The 22,312-nt window shown below is 39.3% G+C and overlaps 1 protein-coding gene across 8 annotated transcripts in view; it reads left to right on the forward strand.

The window, feature by feature from the left end:
- LRRC4C (leucine rich repeat containing 4C) overlaps positions 1-22,312 on the forward strand; it is a 549,191-nt gene that overhangs the window by 511,098 nt on the left and 15,781 nt on the right. For 4 of the 8 annotated variants that reach the window (XR_007509197.1, XM_049825898.1, XM_049825899.1 and 1 more), the window contains one exon: positions 21,644-21,827. The exons of the other annotated variants lie outside the window; for them this stretch is intronic. The gene's annotated coding sequence lies outside the window, so the exon portion shown is untranslated. The remainder of the gene's footprint in view (positions 1-21,643; positions 21,828-22,312) is intronic. 8 annotated transcript variants of the gene reach the window in all.

Raw genomic sequence — 22,312 nt, forward strand, 5'->3', positions numbered from 1 at the left:
TAGAGAGCATGAGGAAATGCCATGCAAGTGGTAGTTTAATTCCTAAGCCTTTTTGCTCTGTTTTTATTATTCTCTGTAGTTAAATATTAATAGAGTCAGTGCCACTTAAGCAAAGTCATTCGTATCATCTCACTAGCCTACATGGAATTAAGGAAGAATGAACTTCAGCTCTTTAAGTGAGCAGGAGATAACAATGCAGCACGACACAGAAATGATTGAATTTGCCAGCAGTGTTTGTGCACCGCTCGCTAATTTACAAGGGCATTTTCAAGCGATTCAGTGGCTGGGATTCCTTGGGGGCAGTTCTCTTGGGCACTGAAACTGAATCAACATTTAAATGGTTTTACTTTTAGAGTGGTTTAGGAAAATCGTAAGTAAATAGATGTTTTCATAATTAATACAGTAACTGCAAATCATGTATGGATCATTTGCTTTTTGAAAGGAGACAAAACAGCGTTCTCATTTGGCTGGGCATCTTGCACTGTGTTTGTTAGAACTGTGAAGAAATGTAAAATGCAGATTGCTGGATTAAGACGAGACCAATTACTGACCGATCTGGATGAATCTACTCCCTCTTTAGTAGATAATGCTTCTGCTGTGGAGGAAATAAAGTGAGCTGGAAGTCCGAAAGTTGAATTCTTCTCTATGCTCTGCCACTGATGTGCCTGCGCCAAGGCAACCCACCTTTCCCTGCTGCCGTTCCCCTTTGGCTAGAAACAGGAGAGGCAATGACCCCTTTCAAAAGAACATTCAGGTACTCTATTTTCAAGACACAGAGTGTTATTTCCACCCTGTGAGTTAGATTTCCAACCTACAGGAACTCCTATTGGTTTATTCCTTCGTAATGTCCCCGATATGTTTTAAAAAATGGCTGTTAATGTTTTGCTGCAGTGCCAACGTTTCAGTAGAAGAGCATAAGGGAGATTGCTCTGCTCCTGTATGTGTACTCGTTCTGTGTATTTACCGAGGGACAGGCTGCTAGACATTTGCCATGTTGATGCAACCTGTGCTTACTTGATTGCTTTACAATCTAATAAAGCAGGAATTTGGGGGCTGGATGTCTCTTTTTGTGACAGGGAGAAAGGTGACATTCTATTGAAGGCATAGAGTGGGAGCAAGGGACAAGTCTTCTGTTCCTACCTCCTTGATTTCCTGCATGTTTTTGAAAGTCTATGCAAAGTAAAAATCAAAAATCCTTTTTAATTTTTGTGAGCAGTAATTTTTTTTGGTAAACCGTTGGCTTCAGTAAAGCTGCTCAAGCTTCATCATTGCTAGTTGCCACCCTTGTGTCTATACTAACTCTTTTTTTTTAAACTCTCTCACTCTACATAAGATAATAGGTAAAAAGCATATTTATGGAGTACTCAAGGATTTAAATGTCTTTCTCTTGCAAAACCTCTGGAGGGAGAGATATAAAATGCAATTCTAAAAACCTCGAGGGAGCTGGAAACCCCCAAATGGCAATCCCTTGTCATCAAAACAAGGAAAAATTTTTTTTTTCTTGGGCTTTTTTCTAATGAGCTCTTGAGATTTTCAACATTGCAAAAGGGGCTCCTGGAACGAGCAAAGTTGGCAGTTGCCTAAAGGAGCACATTGGTGAAGACAGAAAAACAGCGATGCTTCTTCCGTCTCATTTATGTATAGCAAATCATTAGGAAGCGAAAGCATTGCTCTTGCTAAAGAAGTAGTTCAGGCTCTGTGGGATGAAGACTGTTGCTTGACTCTTCATGTTGCTGCTGTTGCCTATTTTACCTGCCCTTCCAATTCCTTGAATTTTCCTTGACTGCCCTAGTTGTGCAGTAAAGAAAAATTCTCACAGGGTCTTTTGGCTGAATCTGGGTAAGGCCCCTCAGCTTCTGCCAGTCTTAATACTTTAGAGCTTTATAGATTTACCAGATGAAGCTCCTTCCCCAAATCTGTGTCCTTGACTCCATCCAGTAGATTCTGAAATTGCTAGCTGTGCAAAACTTTTAGAACAACAGACAACTTCTGTCTCTGAACTAATGCTTCTCTTTGCTAGGCTTATATTACCTAGAGAAGGGCTGCAAGAGTTGGGGTTTTTTGAAGTTTTTTTTACACATACTTGTTAAGATACATTTTTTCTAATTTATTTTTTTAACTTTAGACAAAGTCATTCAGTTATTTTCCTTGTAAAAATAACTCAAAAGTAAAACTAAAGAACTGAAAGGACTGCTGGGAATTGAGTAGCACTGATGATTAATGGCCTGCTGCCTCTGGAAACTGCAAGTCAGATATGAAATTTCTTTGATAACATAACTGGAATTTTATATATTAGTCCATATACACACACATACGTTACTATACATACATGCTTTCTTCCTGATGTACCTGTGATCTTTCCGTGGAAATTCTTGTTGAATACTGAAAGGTATTTAATTAAAGGAGTTATGTTGTAATTTCTGTTGCTGTAACAGCCTTTGGAGCATATGAAGTGACAATGAATTTGACAGGGGACTCAGATCCAGTTGCTAGATATTCCCACAACGGTTGAGTTTCAAATCAGAGTATGTCAGTCATGTTTGGGGAGCTAGTAGTAAATATATTGAATTAATCTCAGAAGGAAGTTAGTTTAAAACCAGCTGATGCTTCCCATAAGGAACAATTACTATGTTTGAGAACATAATTAAAGATAGAGTCTCTGAGGTCTGGCTTGACTGCAAAGTCTGTGTAAAAATGTGGGCTTATACTTTTTCTTCCTTCCTATTCTTACCTCCTCTTCTGTTCTCATTGAAGTGAATTTCATTAGATCTTTACTTTGGATCCTACTTTTATTTAGTTCAAATTTATAAAACCGTATTATCTATTTCATTTTTCTGTTTAAGAGGCACAGTGTGAGATCCATCCTACTTCGACTTATGGAAATACTTCCATATGAATTATTACTGGAGATGTCTACTGTACCCAGACAAATGGCTGTCAATCACCTCTCTGACAAGATATTTCCCTCTGTTGGAGGTTGTTGCTACATATCTTTCATAGTAATCAGAAGTTTGAAAACACTCAAACAATTAGTGGATATGTGGCAACCTGTGTCTGAACAGCTTTAGTGGTGAATTTCTTCCATTTTGGAGATGCCACTCTATAAAATAAAGGGGAAACTGTGCTGGGCTCCAGGGCAATCTACACTGCGGCAATATACAGTTGGTCACTAACCAGGAATGACACCAGACAGAGCCATGCCTTAGAGTTTTTATCCACATCATTAAACAACTGGAGTTTTGCCCACAAGTTAGAGCAGAAGACTGATGCCAGTGACTGTGGGTCATAGTTGTGCTCCTGATTTATTGCATGGCATTAAACAAATCATCTTGCATCTGTCCTCACTTTTAAGGTCAGTTTGGGGGGTAGGATTCTTTCAGCGTTACCATCGTGATCTGGACTTCCAGGTGTTACTGCAATATATTTAATAACTGTAATGAAAAATAATGTAGTTCACCTTTGCATAAGAAACATTTGAATGCAAAGTATGTATTATCCTTGATTGAATAGATTAGTCTTGAATTGGTAAGACCAACTTGTTATTGTTCAGGTAGACCTAAGCATATATTACCTCTGGCTCCAACCCATGCTATCAATCATAAACTGTTAAATGTGTTCGCAAATGGTACAGTCACTGTCTTTATCTTACCATTTAAGTAGGGAAAAAGTTCTATTCGTGTAGGGAATACAGTAGCTTCACCCCTATCTTCTTTTCTTTTTAGATGAGTCATAGACATTAGCAGATGCATAGAGACTAGTCAGCTGCTTTCTTGTATTTTCAGAATGGGGATAGGCCTTAATGAAAAAGAAAATGCTACTGGCTGTAGAGCTAAGAGAGAGCATAAGGCTGTTCTGCATATACCACGTTGCTGCTCCTTACTTTTAAACAATAGAAACAAGTTTGTTTGGTTTTTTTATTGAACACTAGAGATATACCAGATCTATATGTATGACTTTGACTACGGAACCATGAAGAAGACTATTCACTTCGATAATTCAGCCCAGATTTTACACTAGCCTCATATGTGCTGAGTCAAGACTGTAGGCGCTGAGCAAGCCTGGCAAGAGCAGTCATGTGAAACAGAGCTTATTGCTAAGAGGCAGGCACTCCCAAACCATGGTCTTACATATCCAGGGCAACGTAAGATACACAGCCAATTCTCTCTGCTAGGCTCCTTTGAAAATCTTTGCTTTAATGTAATTAAGCAACATAGTGAGCTCCAGTTGCCGTGATGGTTTGAGTCTCATGCACCTAGCTGACAGTTTCACTGTGTTTCTGCATGATGTCTCTACTTTGATTAGGCCCAGATACATTTAATTAGCAGGTTGTTTGATCAATTAGATAATGAACCCTAAAGTCACCTTCTTGCTTAGATGTGCTTTGAACAACAATTTTCATCTTAGTGACAGCTCCTCTAGAAAGAAAAGGGGAGAAACCAATGTAATTAAGATGTCAGTGCACAAAAATGCCTATGTGACTGCAGCATAAAACTAAAAATTACTTTGAACTCTGAAACATGGAAGACATAGAGTTCAGCAGATGTAAACTCTGAGGTTTTCAGTTGAGTTATCATTTGTTTATATCTAGGTCTATGATGAACAGGAGAGAGAAATTTGAAAGCATTTGATGTTGAATCGTCTTTGCTCGCACTTCATTGATTTCTCTAGCACCAGAGTTAGGCTAATGCTGAGTGGAAATTTAATGTTGTTTAGTGCCTATGCGGTACTGTTGTAAAATGCTGCTATGTCTCTAATGAATAGCGGTAGGTAAAAAACAAAACCAAGGTGTGTGTGTGGGGGAACCCAACCATGAGTACTTACTAGAAAACAGTTGCTAGAAAAATACTGGAACCTTGGGATGGAAATAAGTGGAAGTTCCCCATCAGACAATCAGAAATTGCCCCAGCCTTGTTGAATTAGTGGAATTGGGAACAAGGATGGGTCAGGGTTCATCTTGGCTTGTGAGATTCTGAGAAGGCCACATTATACTGTGCAATAAATATAAATACTAGAAAAAAAGAAAATGTAAGCTATCTCCCTACCTTTAGGTTTTGTTCCGCTTCTGTGTATGTGTGCTGCAATTTCGAGGATGTTCCCCGATATGGAATCTTGGGGTATAAGTAAAGAATTAGTATTTAATGCAAAGTAAGTTGCAGTGGCAATTAACGTGTCCATTTTTTAATAGCTACAGTCACTAAATCAAGGATTCAAACACTGAGACAATTCCCCTGCTGGCATCTAAACTTTGGCCAAATACATAAACAAGGATCAAAAGAAACACTTTTTCAGCTGTTTAAAGTGATTTAAGAGGTGGAAACATAGCCCAGAAGGGGTGGCAATGAGAAACAAAGGTTTGTATGTGTGCACACCATGCACAGCCACATACACGTTTGTGTGTTCTAATATGTGTCTATAGCACTCTCATGTCAAATATTTCTGTTCATTGTGTTTTCTTGTCATGAAGGTTAACTTTGAAACATGTTTTGTGGAGAAAGAAATCCACTGTTTTCTATTTGTCTTCTTACTTTACTGTGTAGCATTGATAGCATGTAAGCTGTTCAACAACAGAAACAGAAATTATTTCTGTCTGCACTAGTGGTAAATAGTGTGGAATCCTATTATTACTTAGGTATTTTGTTTGTACTACATTAGTGAATGGTCTATTGACTGGTAGAGGTCCACTGGAGATACTTGATGGAAGGGTTTTTGGGTCTCCTAGACTACCTATAGAATTGTTTTTGCTCTGTTACTGGAAAATATCCCCAGTGACTCAACAAATCTTTCTACAGTGTTTAAATCGAGAGAGATTTCTTGTGGTGTGGGTTTATTAAGAAAAAAGATGCTGGATTGTTAAAGGGAAATTATTCATGTAACTAACTGGAACCAGCAACATTACAACATCCCATGTGGTTACGCAGATACCAATCCAGTTAGGACAGGGTTAATTGTGTTCTCTTGACTTCACCTCTCCATTTTCTTTTTGTGCTTTAGTCACACACTTGTTTTCAGATTTAAGTACCAAATTCATGCAGAAATGCAAAATCAAAAAGTAAACGTCCTCATATCTAACAAAGTCAGTTTTGTATTTGCTCTTTCCATTTTCTTCTCATGTCACTGTGCTCTCTCCTTTTTCCTTCACTAGGCAGTCTCTTACTTAGGAAGATGAGTCCTTTGGAAGATCTGATCAACATGTTCCTATAATGTATGATACTGATAATATTTCTGGTCTCTGACATCATTTCTTAACAACAGGAGCATAAGAATGGTCTTTCCAAGTCAGACCATAGCTCCATGTAGTTCAGTGTCTTTTTCCTGTAGTAGCACTGAGTAGATATGTATGGAGGAAAATAGGAAAAGAACAAAAGCATAATAAGAATTTATTGATTTACTCTCCAGTATTTTCAACTTGAGACTTCTCTGGGATGGTGTTTTTGTGGTAGCCTTCGTAGGTTTTCATTGTACTAGCTTGTCTCCTCAGTTTTTGATGCAAGATCACCCAGGTAACTGCTTTTATCATGATGAATGCCTCTTAACGTAAGGATGGTGATAGCGGTTCAGTATCACCACAGGCTTCTCTGCGCTGCTATTCTGTTTCCAGAAGGAATTATAGGAACACACCAAAGAGCTAGAGCTGGTCAACTGTATATGCTTCTTCCCTAGCTAGGCACTCCTCGGTCTCTGACTGTTTTCAGCTCAGATGAATTTCTGAGCCTAAAGTGGATTTATATTTAATAATTCTTATTGGATTGCTCTTCCAGATACTTGTCCAGCATCCATTTGTTTAACTATGTGCTTTCTGAAAAAGCATTTCCTTTTGTGTCCTGATACATTCCCTTTACACTTTCTAATGCTTGTACAGAGAGAAGCAGCAAAAATAATGATCAGTTCATATTCGTTATTTCTGTATCATGTGTTGTTTTATAGACTACCATTATTTTGCCCTCCTTTGTTTCTTTCACAGAATTCTCATCCATTTTGTCATGTCCCATATAGAATCTGTTCCATGTCTTTCATCACCTCAGCTACCGTTCTGTAAACTTTCTTCAGTTCCACTATATCCTTTCTAAAATGTGGCACAGTGTTCAAGAAGTAGGATTGCCAAGCACTTAATTAGGGAATGGCAATGTTTTTGTTTTCTATTCTTTCCTTAATAGTTCCTGACATTGATGTGCTTTTTTGACTGCTATAGAATTGTTTGCCTAGAGTTATCCATTACAACTTCACAATCCTTCTCTGCATAGCTTTTCCCCTGCATTACAGAATAGATTTGTCTGCATTATCCTCAACCTCCTGCAGACTATCCCATTCTTCCTACATGTGCCCATCCCTTTCTGCAGTAAAACTGGCTGAATGCTGAAACTCATTACTGCACAAGTAAAAAATAAAAGCAAAAAAATATTAATTGCAGGATGAACTTTACAAATTCCATGTGACTCAGGAAGTCTGAGATATTGTTTCAAGCAAACCGAAGTGAGAGAAAAAAATAAAATATTAAGATTCCTGAGCTGCTGAGGAAACCACCATTCTTTCTTAACATAAGCCTTGGTGCAAAGATGGGCAACAAGAAACTCTTGGAGAATCAGCTTAAGCCAGACTTACAGAGCTTCAAAGGAACGGGCTCCAGGGCCACCAGGTCCCTCACTCTGCAGTAGGCAGAAGGATGGTCTTAGATATTGTCTCTAAATAGGGCTGACATGCTTTCTGGGCTTCCCACTCCACTGGAAGCCCTGACAAATTTGTCTTATTGCCAAGGATTTTGTGAAAAAAATAATGTCTTGTAAAATTCCTGACCAGTCTTATTATTCAGCCCACTAAGCATAAAATCAAATCTAGGAGGTGGCCATTAACTCTCAGGGAAGCCTGGCTTTGTTTTATTAAAAACAGCAAAAAGCAGTGGATATTTACACACGGACTGTAGCTGCTTCTGCAGCAAATCCTGGTATGGAAATGTGGCCAGTAGTCATTTCCAAGTACAGAAAGCATCATGACTGACTGCAGGACAGTAATATAATTTGACACTTAAAAATAATATCTCATTATAAAATCATAAGAATTGTCAATAGCAGCACAATGACTCACCAAGGCAGGTAACTCATTATCATGACCTGAATATAAACGAAGTAGGAATGGCTCTGTTGAAGAGGAAAGATTAAGGCATCCTCAGGGAGGAAAACTACCAGCAGCTAAGTTTGAGGAGGTCTATATAGAAACATTCATATTTTTAAATGTTAAGCTATTTTGTTATTTTTCATGCAATAATAAAGCCTAACCACAGGAAAGGCATGAATTTTGGACGCTGCCTTGTGTGTAGAGAACCCTGGGAAACATGCCTGCTCACACAGTGTTACTAATAATAACGTAAATTATTAAAGCTGACAGATTTTTTATAGCTAATGCATGTGCTCTTTGCACTCTGCACTTTCTTCAGCTTGGACAATGAATAAACACCAATCAGGTTTTGTTTCTGCGGTTCATGTGCCAACACAATGCTGCTATTTGTGATCATAGCACTGCAGGAAAATGTTAAAACAGAGAAGAAAAGGTGGAAAACAGGCAAATAATCTCTTGGGTTTAAATTAAATTTTCTGTTGACAGTACATTCTTGTAATATTCCTTTCTTTAATGGAAAATACAAATATCTAACCAATGCAAAATTTAAATACGTGTCCAATGGTTTTGATAATCTCATCATTAATATTGACATTGCTCTTCATGACCTTTCTAATAAACAAAAATTAAATTTTCTCGTATGTAGGAAAGAGCCATATTTTTAAACTGAGATCTTAACCTCTAGAGAGATTTGTGAAGACAAGTGATTAAAAAAATGCTTTGCCTTTGTCTGGGCTCAGATAAAGGGAATTAGCAGTTACAAAAATAATTTTATCAATCATTTCTATATCTTACTAAATTTTTGAATGCTTAAATCCTATTTATATGCACCATCAGTAGAACACAACTTTAAAATAAATTTTGAGCATGCAGTGTTCAGGCACTTGAGCTTGCTTTCTAAGGGTTAACTTTCTCTAGAACAATTAATAGACTAGCATTCAGGAGCTGGGCACTGATTTTAATGAAATCAGCTGGCTAGGATAAGTGTAAATTTGTAGAAATGCTAGGTAACTTAGAATATATAGAGCCAGACTTTGGCAGCTGTGGTATAGAGAATTTGGTATAGTTTTCTATCATTCTTGTGTATCATATTTTGCTGAATATTTCTGGTTCTAGGAAGGATATTGCCGATGCAAATAAAGTTGCAATGTATTCACACGCGCTTTATCTATATGCATATACATACTTACTTTGAAGTTTGGTGCAGAAGGAAATGCCATAGATTTCTTTTTGGACTATGGTCACAGGAGTTGGAATTGCTTCTGTGCACCGAAAGGTTTTCCTCAACAACTTTAGAACACGCCTTGTCCTCTAATTACTCTTTCTGCAAAAGGTGGCCATGCTCAGAGTTTCTCTGACTGCTTTATTCCTTGTTACTCTCTGCCCACTTTTGGGGTATGAATAGCTATCAGTACGTGATTTTTCTCTCATATCCTGCCAAGGGAGGTCTCTACTGTGCACAGCAATGTGACGGCGATTTAAAAGAATCCTTCCCTGCAGGAAGCAATAACACTAGAAATGATTAAAACAAAACTAAAATGTCACCTTCAACTAATGAAATTCCATCATCAAGCAATACTGAGTTAACGCTTCTCTGAGACCCTTTAAAACTCAGCTTAGGAAGAGAAAATTAAACTTGAAATGAGAAGAAACAAAGCCAGCTCTCTTTTCGCTGGCAAGAGTTGAGTACAGTATGTTGATTATTCTCAGACAAGCTGATCTCACAGGCAGTGACCCCAACTCGGCATAAAGAACAGCTAACAACATGGCTTTAGACGGCTGGCAACGTTATCTATTGTTCATCATCTTCAAAAATGAAATATCCATCTGTCTTGGAGCTAGCTGATCTGTAGCTTCACTCCTATCTCCCCTCATATGCGGGGAGACAGTTAAGGAACTGCCTTACTAGCTCAGCCTAGGGATTATTCTTATTCTCACCCATTTTCCCATCCCTGAGAGTGGGCAGTACAGAGCGCTTCAGTGGAAAGTATAGGATTCCTGCACAGATGGCCGTTATAAAATAACCTGTGCGTAAGGGACTTTTCTTTTAAATTCATCTAGTTATATCTATATCAATGCCTGCTTGCAAACGCAGGGGTTTGTAGCTTTTTAATTCAGTAAAGTCGTGGGTTTAAGCCACTTCAAGGGATGTTCACAATACCAACAACCCTCCCCGGCCTCCCCATTCAAATCTCCGTAAGCCTCTGCCCCTGGTGGTACCTCTTGGTGGTGAATAGCAGAGACAGGTCGCTTTTTGGGGGAGGGTGCCAGTGCTTGTAGAGGTTCCTTGGTTTTAGTGGAGCGCAGATGTGAGAGCACAGCACTGGGGAACTGTTTCTGTGAGCTGCAGCTTTCCTGAATAAGGAGGTTTAAGTCTCCTACAGGGGCACTCCCGCATCACCTAACGCCGCTACCTTTGGCCGCGCGAGACTGCCAAAAATATACATTTAAGACATTTAGGCTGAATCCTGAGGTTGGAAGCTTTAGCTGTTTTTAGGATCAAGTAGAAATGGGAACTTAACTCAGCTAGTCCCTGCACACTCCAGCATTTCTCTCTCGGCAGCTCAGCTGCGTGTGAGAGTTTAGATGTAATTTTGCCTTGGGCACGGAGCCAGTCCCTGCAACACTGAGAGAAGTGATAGTTCAGGGCTGCTCTTTTACTTCTTTTCATCACCGCTGAGTGTTGTTTTACTTTCCTCGTTTCGGAAAGAAACCGATCATCCAGCGTGTGGGCTGTCAGCAGCTCCCTCGCTCTCATTTTTTTTTCCTCCCTCAGTACAGCCCGGCGGGCACTGCCAGCCATCCAACCCCAGCTCCTCTGCCCCCGGGGGGGGCTGCCAGCCTCCTTTGCCCACAGTGCATACCCACAAACCCCCCCAAACCCGACGGACACGCCGTTGCGCAGAGCGCGATCGCTGGGGCCGCGGCTGCGGTTGGGTGGAGAGATCTGGGGGTCTGCTGCTGCCTGCAAGGAGAGGTTTTACCCTACTGGATCGGGTCGCACGAGCACAAAGTCTAGCGGTGACGTTTCAAACGAAGCCGGGAGCACCTAACAGTGTCACGGGAGAATTGCGTGGGGCCGAAGAAAAGAGTTTATCTTACTGGCTCTGCGTGCCTATGACTTGGAAGCGCGGCTACTTCTGTCGTAGGCTATAGAGCCATGAGTCCCTTCTGCGTCTGGAGTTGGACTTAGGAACACTTCAGTAATAACGAGAGACTGTCTTTAATTGGTCTGGTAAAAACCCACGGTGAAAGCCGGAGAGGACACGTGCAACTTAGACTCGGTGAAAAATGTCTTTTCTATCTGAATTTACAGGCAGGTTGGAATTGTCCTGGCCAAACTAACAAAACTCATTGAATTACACGCTGCTCAAGCTAGCACTTAACTGTGCTGTTAACGCTGTTTCATTATATTTTATTGCTGATTGCAGGGCCACTGGTATGGAACACTGTGTGTTCAGATAAAGCTCCTCCGAAGCACCAATTTGTTGAAATAGTGGAACACTGATAAGGATGTACAAATTAAGATACCTTTAATGGGTTATAAGAGCACTGTCCATCTACAGCTGTTCTTAGAAACTGATAGTGATTTCCATGTTCTAGTGATCATGTAATTTTGAAAACGGTGATCTTTGCTGATCTTTATTGGCTGTGATAATTCTGATTGAATTATATATGCTGGTGGTGATAATAAGACTAAAATGTTCTGTGTTTAATGTAATTTGATTTTCAAGGTTTCAGAAGGACCAAAACCATGGGTGACAGATTTTTAGATGAAATCTTTGATGATGCGGAGTTTCAGGAGGTCGGCTTAGTGCGTGCTGAATCTCAGCCGCAGTACGCTGTACATCTTTGTTATGCTGCTGGATATCTTTTCAAACGAAACACTAAATACGGAACCCATAGTATTTTGTGGACGTAGGGATATCAATTATGTCATGAGAACTGTTTTTTAAAAAGGAACAGGTCTTCGACAAAGAAAGAGTTTCCAAGTGATTCAATCTTAGAAAAGTCAAGGTGGGTTTTAAATAGACCATACAGATCTTTGTTCCTTTGTTGGTAGACTTATTTCCCAATGCTGTTCAGTCCAAAGGATGAACTAGAACTCAAAAATTTCTTCAGCTAATGTAATTAAAATACTGCGGTAGCAACTTTATTTTTAAAATGTGAATTTTTTTACTCACATAGGAGGATATATTTGCCAATTCCACAAGACACATTTGAAGGAGATGTTGATTGATTCTGGGGACTGGAATGGAATTCTCTCATGTTTATGTCTGGCCGAATACAGACACCGCTAATTAGGAGAATGCTCTTTTGCTTCACTGTGCAGAGATTAACTTCATTTCAGTGAAGGCAAAATCTTGGGTCCTGATTTAAAAATAGGTATTGCAGACATTCAACAGAGGAAAGCTCTTTGAAATGTCTCCTTGGGTACATGCAGTTCCCTGCATTTGTGCTTAGTAGTAGAGCATAATTAGATTTCAAATTAATGGATCACGTGACTACCCTCAGACAAGGCTAGGCTAGGGTGAGTCAGTAGGCAAGTGAGTTAATTTCCTCTTTCGAGACCTTAATTCCGGTCCCTACCTCTTTTTTTAAGCATGTGCGTCTGTGAAATATGTATGCTTTGTATGTTTATATGTACGTGTAGTTATCTGTCAACTAACAATAGAATAGATGGTCAGTTGGGCTAACATCCTTGGCAGGACAAAATAGCATTTGTAAATGTCATTATTTGTCGGAACCGCACGCTGCAAACAAGTATCTGAGGAACTGGTCTTAGCAGCTTTAAGGCATGATTATTCTATGAAATAGAAAATGGTAACGAAGACACTCATCTTCCCATTTCATTACCTCTCCCCAGAAGCAATTCTGTTTCATTTGCATGGCACAATATTCAAGTTGTTGAATCCTAGTCTCTCAGGACTGTCTCAAAGGACTAGTAATGATTTCAGACCCTCTGCGTAAACATCCATTACAGACTATAATTCTGCACTTTCTCAGCTCCATCATTTTTCTTATTTCTATCTGGAATACGGCACTAGTAAGAACTCAAAAAAGGGATGAGACTAAATTAGGGACGGAGGACATCACAACATGGTTCTCTTTCTAACTTAGAAATAAGTGATCTATATATTACTCAACTGAAGCCAATAGAAAACAACTTTTAAAAGTCCAGGAAAATGACAATAAACGATGCAATAACAAGCCACAAAGAGTAGCTCTGGCTCAGACTCTCACAACTGGGTAGGTACCTTACTTCTACTTCAGGAATTAAGGATTTGACTATCATGAAGCATGCTGGCTTCAGTCCTTTAAAGTCTCCAAGTATCTATCCTTACCTGTAACTGACCCACAAGAAAATACATATGAGTGAGGGAGGATGGGGATGTAGCTTTTAAGAGGGATGAAAAGAATGGAGATCTTGTAAAAATGGAACAGGACTGCATTTCTTTTCTTCTAAAACCATATGGAGTATAATGAACCTCTTGTGGAAATAAAGTGTTTTTCTAATTATTTTACTGGGGCCACCATTTCCTCCTTGGAACCTAATTAAAAATGATTTCTTTTAGATAGTGGTTTGGGGTTATCTTGTAGGATGGATAAAACTCTCTTGTAAGGTCTGTAGAAATTAAATTCTTTAGATTTTTATCCCTAGGCTCTGCAAAAAGTATTTCCAGTCTTCTGAATAGTTTATTATCATCAAAAACACTGTGTACATTTCAGTGTATTGCATAACAGGCTATTGTTCAGTAAATTCTATTGGCAGTGGTTTTGGAAGGGGGGAGGAAGTGAAGGAAAAAAAAAGAATAAAAAGGAAACTTAAAAAGAAAATATGGCTTCTAATTACATTAAAATTATTTTTTTTCTGGCAAGCCCTATGGTTTTTGCATGGTGTACCTATTTACCTGTTAAGCTATAGATGTATCGGATGGTCAAAGGAATACTTGGCCATAAATCAATGTTTCTATTTAATTCATAGTTACAAAAGAGCATTTTGCATGTTTAGTTTTCTGGGGTGCAACCTTTTCAGTTGTTTTTTCTTACCACATGAGTCGAGGGCACTAAAAGCCAGATACAGCTGTAGTAACAGAGATGACCTGCCTTTTTTTTTTTTTTTTTTCAATCTGACCCTTTATTGAGAAACTTTATTGAGAAACACTTTATAACTCCATGATCCTGAGTCAGGAAGCTACTCTGCTGAGTTCCAAGATCAAATCAGCTTCAGATCAGACTAAGTAATGACCCCCCCAGCATCTTTCAGCAGCAGGGTGTAAATTTCTGATCTTCAGTATTGCACCACAAAAGTTCTGCTACATGTATTACAGGAATAACTCCATTAGCTGTGTCACAAGACTATTTTCTTCACCCAAGAGTTGCAACTAATGGCAAATGTTGCACATACCACTCAGCTTTGCTGTGAGAGAACAAGTGAGAGGGTAAATAATCCCTAAACGGCTTACAAAAGCCAAGTTTTAATTCTGTTTTTCCGTAACATGTTTCAGTTTAATCTCTTAAAGCCTTTTTGCAGTTTCCAGATTTTGCAGCCAGCTGCTTTGAGTAACAAGAAAAATTCTATTAGCTCATACTTGTCTTTGTATGAGTAAGAAAGGAATCAAACATCAAAGATTACGGGTACTGTTTTCTAATACAGTCCTGATAGTTTTATACACTTTGCTCTAACTCAGTTGAAGTGCTGTCAGGCTTCATTAAGATCAAACATTCAAGATAATGGAAGGCTGTGAACTTCTCCAATATACATTGTTAACTTGCATTTAGATAGATCTGTCACTTTTAACAGAAAGGCAAGATTTCTGCATATTGCATAAGAGAATTTGATACTGGTAAGGGGTATGGCATTTGCCTGAAGGGACAAATGGCACACAGCAATGCAATAGAAACATGTAGAAGCAATCATCCCAATTTCCCTTTCGAAATCCTCTTAATCACTTCACTGGTCAATGGTACATGAGTTATCCTTGAGTGAGCTGACTGGGCAAATAGTGGAGATAAAGTGATTAATTTGATTTCTACAGTTCAAAAAAAATGATCATCTGGGACGTGATCATGGAAGTAAACCTAAGGTGGATTTAATACTATTGAGAAGACAACATTGGTTGGGAAAAAAAAAAAAAAAAAAAAAAAGACAAGCTTAAGCTTGGAACCTTTGAGTACTGATCCTGAATTTGTTTGTTAATTACGATATGGCTTTGGCAAGTCATAATTCATTAGGAGAGGAGTAAAAATGGAATTTAAATACTTATACGCTGCACTCTTTAATGTCTTCATTCCAGAGAGAAGACTCTCATGCATATCAAACACTGAATTCCTCATAACCATCATCCGCACCTCCCTAGAAAACCTCCCTTTGTTTATTTCTTGTGGCAGAAATCCAATAGTCATTGTAAAGGGCAGAGACACAAAAAGTTGTAGGGGATTTTTTTGACCCTGCTGTTGATTAAGTTGAAACATTTTTTGAGAAATACTGCGTAAAATATAATCTTCTTAACAATATAATGAACTACTTACCAGATAGATATTAAAAAACTAATCTTTGTTCTTGTTCATTAACAATGAACAAAGAGAGGTGGTATCCTTTTTTGTTGTCATTGTTTGTCTTACGTGTAAGTCCATTTGCCCTCATGTGTCTGTCACCAGCACTTGGATAAAAATGTAGGATCAGGAGTTTGGGAAACTATCTAAATGGATGCAGTGAGCTAGATCCTGTGCCAGTGAAGATACACTGATTTATACAAGCTGTGGATCTGGCCTGTGAATTTTGGTTTTGACAGTAAATGCTATTACAGCACAGTCAGGACTTTCTACAGGCATTCTTCATGCCATAGAGCACTGGCTCAGCATCCGTAACTGTAATTTTGTGTTGAATGACTCGATCTTCATGTCCTGAATTGAAATGGAAACTTCCCATTAAAAGAACATTCCAAGATAGCAAAATTAAACATGTGTTTAAGAGAAGAGAATTTTTTTCTCAGAGGGGATGAAGAGTCAGGTCACTTTAGTTGAAGTATGAAGTCTGGATATTTGAATTTTATTTGTGGTACTGATGATTGCATCACCATGTAATGGGCGGAGTGGCACAGCCAACGACCTTGGTAAGGCACCAGGTCTTCCCACGGCCGCTCTCTGGGCTGGATTTGCTGGTTCGTACTAATGTATGAGAGAAAGGAAAGACTGAATGCCCAAACTAATCAGTAGCGATCCCTTTGGAGTTTGTGTCCAGCATAGACCTTGCATCCACAATATATAAGAAGAAATTAAGTGAAAGTGTTTTTGTTCCAAGGGGAATCAGCCCTTATTCCTTGCAGTCTGCAAGGAAGGTGGAGCAAACTTGTATTCTAAATCCTTGAGTCCATAGTCCGAGAATCAGAATTTCAAGAAGAGGACAGTAGTAGCACTATGCCAATTTTCAGATGTACTGTCTGCTGTGTCTGCATTGTCTGTTCAGCAATCACTAATGAAATTATTCCTCTCACTCTCTAGTATGTTCTTACTTTGCCTTTCAGTAAAAATGGGGAGATAAAGAACAGCAGTGAAGAGCAATTGAATATGGTCTAGTAAGTGCCTTTCTCACTCTTAAGTACTGCTTGTTAAATTTCATTTTGAAAAATGAAGCTGTATTTAGTATAAATCTGCGGGATCCTGGTGAGAAGAAAAGCACCCCAAACCATTAAAAGAAAAAATCTGTTCTTTTTGCTGCTGTATAATTTTGAAATGGCTTAGCAATTTGTACTATACTTAAGGAAAAAAAAAAAAAAAATTGCTGACAACTTGGACACCAGGCTGCAGGTAAATGATATTTTAAAAGGAGGATTTAGTACTCTTTAAGAAGGAAAAATGAAGTTTCTGAATTCCTGGAAGACCTTTAATTAAATTGAAAGGTGTATTGCTATGCTACTTTTATACATTAAGGAGAAACTAGTAAGGCTGTTTTGCTGACTGCAGTATACTGCAGTCTTGCAGGTTGCATTGCTGGGCGGCTTTGTGGAGCAGCAGCAAACTCTCCCCCCTTAAACAGCTGTAAAGAATTATGGTAAGATTTTAATACAGCTTTCCTCTCTTGTTCTTGTGGTTACCTATAGAGAGGACTTTAAATCCCAGTATTTGCCACTGAGCATTAAGTAAGTAAGAAAAGAAGCAGCAGTTGCCGAAGGCAGTCTAAAGAGGAGATACCGAACGTTTATAGAACCCACCAAATGATGGCTACTCTCTTGCAGTATTTGTCTTCGCTTTTAAGAAGAGGTGAGATAATTCATGGCTAACTCTTTCCTGAGTAATCTCTCATGGTCTGGCTCACTCCAGACAAATGTCAGGGCTAAGAGAGACTGTCTAGCACATGCTTCTGCAAATACCGATAGATTATCTGTATGCATATGTTACTGTTGACTAAAGGATGTGGAGTACTAGTCTGCTTGTATTGCATGCCTAGCTCTCTGTCTGCCCTGAAAAAGATCTGGTGTATCTGCTGAACAAGACAGGGAGTTGCAAGAAGCTATTTTAGCAACTCCATAAAAGCAGATTGTTCTTCCAAGCTAATCCTACAGCAGTGCTCTAGTGCTGTTCTGACAGAAATACCGCTCTCTAACATGATACCAGTGAATGAGAAATCCACTCTACTTGGAGTCAAGCCGCCTTTTGAAAATGCACTTTCCACAACAGTAGGGGAGTTTGCCCTAATTATTGGCAGTCTTCAGTATTTCTTGATATTATGTGGTAAACTATAAAAAACCTGGTACGTTTCTCTCCAGAAATAGCTAGATTTCAGTGGAGAATAAGGTAATTCTGAGATATATATATATATATGTATAATGTTTGTCAATGTAGGATTTAAAGCTCACAGGGAAACTTCTAGATAAAAGTCAGTATATAACTGTAAGCTATTAACATCTATTAGTCAATGTAAAACCTCCTAAATCCCATGTACACCAGACATAACGCATTATAAAGGTTGGAGATAAGGACCCCTCTTCATTCATTGTGGGGTATGTCTGCTAGTTTTATTTCATAGCTACCATTGCAACCCTATGTTTCATGGTACTCAGGAATAAAAAAGAGAAACAGAAAGGAGAGAACTTATTATTTAGAAAAATGAAAGTTTATTTTTTAGAGAACTAAAACTGAATCCATTCTTAATGTATGATTACCATTCTTTCAACATTTCAGAGATCTTCTTTATTACACAGTTAAAACAAAAGCATTTATCTTATCTTTACCATTTGAAGCCTAATTTATAAAAGCTGCATTTTCATAGCAATTGGCTATCTGAACCTCCTGATATTCCTCAAGAATGGATCAGTCTAGTTTAGAGGGTAAAAAGGATCACAAACTTCAGCTGGAATAAAAATCATTCTAGTTTCATTGACTTGAATGGAGCAATGCCACTTTATCCCATCGGAGAGCTAGACTAAATTCGGCCAATTTCTGTAGAATTACAGAGAAGGTTGCCTTCACACTTCTGGAATGGTAAAAATTATAAAGAAAAGAAGCCACAGGAATGTGGTATGTATATAACTTTTTTTTTCCCCTCAGAGCTATAGAGAAGCTCACATAAAAAAAAAAAAAAAAAAAAAAAAAAAAAAAAAAAAATTCTTTTTTCTATCATCCCCTCCCTGACGGTGATAGCTTAGGTTCAGATCTATGGCTGCAGTATTAGAGGAAGTTCTTAAATCTATGCATGCTCCTTATCTCTGATACCCAGCAGCTCTCCTGTCTTCCATGAAAGCCATCTGAGATATAGATCCCAGACCAGAAATCAGGTCTGGTAAAGGAGAGCGCTGTGCTTCTGTGTGAAGAATGTGCGACATAACTCCCTGTAGTCTTTGCTGGTTCTAGCTGCTGCTATTACATCTTGTCACTTCCTGAGCTTTCTTCAGTATTGAGCATATGGACAGCAATATGAGTAGAGAAATGAAGGTGGTTTTTCCCAAGATGCTTGAACCCAGGTTTTAAAATCATTCTTGCAGAGCGAGGGCAGACATTGACAGCCAATTACTTGGTAATAGCTGCCATTAGGCATGCTTGCACAAGTGGATATAGCAAGAAATATCAGGCAAATAGCAAAATCTACTCTACAATTAATTATGTAATCTTCCAGACTAAATGGTCCACTGTGTAATGTAGGTCTGTAAGGCAGAGCAGTGCTGGGGATATATATGCTATACAGCGTCGGTATTTAAATGCAACATTAGCACTTACATTTGTCATTGTTCTTAGCAGCCCACAACCACATGGAGGTGGTGTGAAATACTCTGGTAAGAGAGTGCCTGATGATGCCAAAAGTCTTCATAGAGTCAGAGAATCATTTAGGTTGGAAAAGACCTTCAAGATCATCGAGTCCAACCATCATCCATGCCCACTAAACCATGTCCTGAAGTGCCACGTCTACACGCTGTTTGAATACCTCCAGGGATGGTGACTCCACCACTTCCCTGGGCAGCCTGTTCCAATGTCTGACAACCCTCTCAGTAAAGAATTTTTTCCTAATATCCAACCTAAATCTCCCTTGCTGCAACTTGAGGCCATTCCCTCTCGTCCTCTCTCCAGCCACCTGACAGAAGAGACCAGCACCCACCTCACTACACCCTCCTTTCAGGTAGCTGTAGAGAGCGATCAGGTCTCCCCTCAGCCTCCTCTTCTCCAGACCAAACAGCCCCAGTTCCCTCAGCTGTTCCCCATAAGACTTGTGCTCTGGACCCTTCACCAGCTCCGTTGCCCTTCTCTGGACACGCTCCAGCACCTCCATGTCTTTCCCGTAGTGAGGGGCCCATCAGATGCATATGTCATGGGAGCGCTGTGTTATCAACATATTTGTCCACTTGAAGTGCTTACATGGCCCCTTGCTAATGACTGCCTGAAAATATTTAATGTACTTATCCTCATGCATCATTCTGGAGAAGAGAGTATAGATAAGGATCCAGGAAATAGTTCTCAGCCAGAGAGATCTGGACACATTAGCACTTTTATCATTCAACTATTTTTTGATGTGCTCAGCCTGAAGCAATAGTTGGAATTTAAAAATTCAGAAAATATTTTCCTGATAGGAAACAAATAGGTTTTTAGAAATACTGTTGAACTGTATTTTAAAAAGTATATTAGGTATACCTATGCATGCATAAATATATGCATTTGAATGCAAACTTCATTGGCTTCTTTGTGTTTTGATACTATCTTTAACTATATGACCAGATCATATTTTTCCCCTAGTAACTCTGTGTCTTTCAATGCACAAAATGAAAAAAAACCAACCTGAATTCAGTACTTGGGCTTCTACAAGTAATGTTCTCCTTTTTTTTTTGTAACTGTTTGTTACCATAAGGCATGACAGCTGCTTTAAAGCTGCGTTGAGTGTGTCTGTACGACTTTCAGTGACTATACTATAGGTATATCCCTAGCATGGAACATTTCATCTGTAAATGGTTAAAATTTTACAAAGTTGTAAGAAACTGAAAACAGCCTTTCACAATGACAGATGTTGGACGTGCTTAATAATAGGTGGTATCGCTGCTGTCTGTGATAAATATATTTGTATTGCTATACAAGTCAGCAGAGTCATGGAAAGCTTTACTGCAAACAGGCATATTTCTATCCTTGAATAACATCAGCTATCAGATTTATTCTACTTTGGACACATAATTTTCAAATTTGTTTTGAACCTTGGATTCACTCTCTTGCTATATGTTTTTAAAGTAACAGTAATTTCCTGGAATCTTTTAAGAATCTAATAATATCTTGACATTTTAAAATATTACATAACACATTCCGTAGTACGATTTCACATGCATGAACTCTGTCGCTTTAGCTGTCTCAGTTGCTAATTTTCCTTTTATGTTATGTGACGGTTTTAATTACATGAAAGTTAAATTTCCATCTCCCTGAAAACTATCCTAAAAAAATGGGATCAAAGCCCTAGCACTTACATCAGCAATAATCCGTAGTTGGCTTTGTATAGCAAATTCTTATTGACATATGAGATGGAGTCCTGACTCCACTGAAATCAAAAGTCAGAACTCCCATCGGTTTCTGTAGGAATCAACTTTTACCCATGATTTTCTCTCATGGATCTAGTTCAAAATGGAAGTCTGTGGTGGGCTCATGAATACAGAATACTGTATCAGCACTTCAGAGTCTGAAGAGCTGAACAAGCAGGCAGCGCTGCTGATACTGGACATTGTATCCTGTTGGTTAACTTGACGGAGATAAACAGCACTTCCGTGAAAGTGATCATTTGCTAGAGAAGTATATGCCAGCTTTCCTGGATCTGATATGAATTTCATATTGATGTAATAAGAAGTTGAATTTGGCCAGTGATTTCAATAAGCAAGCTATAAGCAGCCTATGTAGAGAAGCTATTCCATTGCATAAATGTATATTCATAAATTTTAAAACTGTGTCTACGTAGAAATATGAAGTAATCTATTCTTTTTCTCTATAAGACTTGTCGCAGTGTCAAGTTTCAGAGAGATAACGTCTTCTCTGTCTTTATCATTTATGATTCTTGGATCTTCGGTCATAGGCTTGCCAAGCTGGTGAAGAGGGCTTTAAACTAAAGTTGCCGGGGGAGGGGAACCTCAATCCATCCCGCTCCTACCAGTTTGATGCCAGTGCCAGCAATAGATGCCCAGAGCCTGGAGAGGGATCACAGGTCAGCAGGAGAGCACCTGAAGAGCAGCACTGAGGAATTCCAGCCACTCCAGCCAGTAAGTCAGCTTCATCGGGGGCCCGACTTAAATGCCTCTGTGCAAAAACGCGTAGCATGGGGAATAAACAGGAGGAGGTAGAGGTGTGCACATGCCTGCAGGGCTGTGATTTTATTGGCATCACAGAGACGTTGTGGGATGGCTCATATGACTGGAGTGTTGGAATGGAAGGATACAGGCTCTTTAGGCAGGACAGCCAGGGAGGATGAGGAGGGCGGGTCACCCTCCATGTCAGTGACCAGCTGGAGGGCACGGAGCTCCGCCTGGGGATGGAGGAGGAGCTGACCGAGAGCTTATGGGTCAGGATTAAAGGGAGGGCAGGGACAGGTGACATTATAGTGGGGGTCTGCTACGGGCCACCCGACCAGAAAGACCGAGCAAATGAGGCCCTTTATAGAACGATAGGAGCAGCCTCGTGTTCACAAACCCTGGTCCTCATGGGGGACTTCACCCACCCTGATATCTGTTGGAGGGATGACACGGCA

Source organism: Accipiter gentilis, chromosome 22 (genome assembly GCF_929443795.1).
Source record: "Accipiter gentilis chromosome 22, bAccGen1.1, whole genome shotgun sequence".
NCBI classification, from domain to species: domain Eukaryota; kingdom Metazoa; phylum Chordata; class Aves; order Accipitriformes; family Accipitridae; genus Astur; species Astur gentilis.